This window comes from Sapajus apella, unplaced genomic scaffold (assembly GCF_009761245.1).
Source record: "Sapajus apella isolate SASKATOON/1434 unplaced genomic scaffold, GSC_monkey_1.0 scaffold12, whole genome shotgun sequence".
NCBI classification, from domain to species: domain Eukaryota; kingdom Metazoa; phylum Chordata; class Mammalia; order Primates; family Cebidae; genus Sapajus; species Sapajus apella.
The window spans coordinates 26,663,445-26,666,159 of NW_022436952.1; positions in this window are offsets into that span (position 1 = coordinate 26,663,445).

The window sequence follows — 2,715 nt, forward strand, 5'->3', positions numbered from 1 at the left end:
GAGATGGACTTTTACCATGTTGCCCAGACTGGTCTCAAACTTCTCAGCTCAAGTAATCCACTTGCCTTGGCCTCCCAAAGTGCTGGGATTACAGGCATCAGCCATTACATCCAGCCAGCAATGTATCTTAAAGAACCAGAAAAGCAAGAGGAAACCAAATCCAAAATTAGCAGGAGAAAAGATGAAGATCAGAGCAAAAATAAATGAATTTGAAATGAAGAAAAGATCAATGAAACAAAGTTTTTTTAAAAGATAAGAAAAATTAGCAGAGTAACACAGAAGGGAGATGACCCAAATAAATACAATTAGAGATTAAAAATGAGGCAATACAACTGACACTGCAGAAATTCAAAGGCTCGTTAGTGGCTATTGTGAGCAACTATATGCCAATAAATTGGAAAATCTAGAGGAAACCGATAAATTGCTAGACACCCACATGCAACCTACCAAGATTGAACCATGAGGAAATCCAAAACCTAAACAGAACAATAACTAGTGAGAAGATTGAAGCCACAATAAAAAAATTTTCCCAGTAAAGAAAAGCCCAGGACCTGATGACTGCACTGCTGAATTCTATCAAACATTTAGAGAACTAATACTAATCCTACTCAAACTATTTCAAAAATTAGAGGAGGAAGGAGTACTTCCAAACTTATTTTATGAGGCTAGTATTACCCTGATACAAAACCAGACAAAAGCACATCAAAAAAAGAAAACTACCAGCCAATATCTCTAATGAATGTTGATGCAAAAATCCTCAAAAAATACTAGCAAACCAAATTCAATAATACATTAAAAATATCATTTGCCCTGACCACATGGGATTTACCCCAGAGATGCAAGGCTGGTTCAACATACACAAATCAATGTGATACATCATATCAACAGAATGAAGGACAAAAACTATACAATCATTTCAACTGATCCTGGAAAACCATTAGATAAAATTCAACATCCCTTCATGGTAAACACACTTAAAAAACTAGGTATGAAAGGAACAGACCTCAATATAATAATAGCCATATATGACAGACACACAGCCAGTATCATACCAAATGGGAAAAACTGAATGCCTTTCCTTTAAGAACTGGCCCACTTTCACCACTGTTATTCAACATAGTACTGAAAGTCCTAACCAGATCAATCAGACAAGATAAAGAAATAAAGGGCAACCAAATCAGAAGGAAGAAGTCAAGTTGTCCTAGTTTGCAGACAGTATGCTCGTATATTAGGAAAAAACTAAAGACTCCATCAAAAACTATCAGAAGTGATAAACTCAGTAAAGTTGCATGATACAACATCAACATACAAAAATCAGTAGTGTTTCTATATGCCAACAGTCAACAATCTGAAAAAAAATTAAAAAGTAATCCCATAAATAAAAAAGGGCCACAAATAAAATTAAATACCTAGGAGTTAACATAACCAAAGCAGTAAAAGATTTCTACAACAAAAACCATAAAACATCAATGCAAGAAATTGAAGAGGACACAAAAAAATGAAAAGATATTCCATGTTCATGGATTAGAAAAATCAATACTGTTAAAATGTCCATACTACCCAAAGCAATCTACAGACTCAATGCAACCCCTTTCAAAATGCCAATTGCATTTTCACATAAATAGAAAAAACAATCCTAAAATTTATATGAAACCACAAAAGACCCAGAACAGCCAAAGCTATCTAAAGCAAAAGGAGCAAAACTGGAGAAATCACATTACCTGACTTCAAATTATACTATCGAGCTACAGTAACCAAAACATCACAGTACTGGCACAAAAACAGACACACAGACCAGGAGAACAGAATAGAGAAAAATCCAGAAACAAATCCATACACCTACAGTGAACTCATTTTTGACAAGGTTGCCAAGAACACACACTGAATAAAGGATAGTCTCTTCAATAAATAGTGCTGGGAAAACTGAATATCCACATGCAGAAGAGCGAGACTAGACCACTTCCTCTTCCCACATACAAATATCAAATCAAAATGGATTAAAGACTTAAATCTAAGACCTCCAAACTATGAAATTACTAGAAGAAAACACTGGGGAAACTCAGGACATTGGAGTAGACAATGATTTCTTGAATAATATGTCACAGGCACAGGTAACCAAAGCAAAAATGGACAAATGGGATCACATCAAGTTAAAAAGCTTCTGCAGTGAAGGAAACAATCAATAACGTGAAGAGACAACCCACTGAATGGGGGAAAATATTTGCAAACTACCCATCAACAAGGGATTAGAAGGCAGAAAATATACAGAGCTCCAATAACTCTACAGGAAAAAAATCTAATAACCCAATTTAAAAATGGGCAAAAGATCTGAATAGACATTTCTCAAAAAAAAAAAAAAAAAAAACCACACAAATGGCAAATAGGCATAAAAAAAGGTGTTCAACATCATTCATCATCAGAGAAATGCAAATCAAAACTACAGTATCATCTCACCTCTGATAACACCGCTTATATCCAAAAGACAGGAATAACAAATGCTGGTGAGGATGTGGAGAAAGGGAACCCTGGCCCACTGCTGGTGGGAAGGTAAATTAGTACAACCACAAAGGAAACAGTTTGGAGGTTCCTCAAAAAATTAAAGTTATCATATGATCCAGCAATCCCACTGCTTGGTATATGCCCCAAAGAAGGGAAATCAGTATATCCAAGAGATATGCACACTTTCATGTTTGTTGCAGCACTATTCACAACACC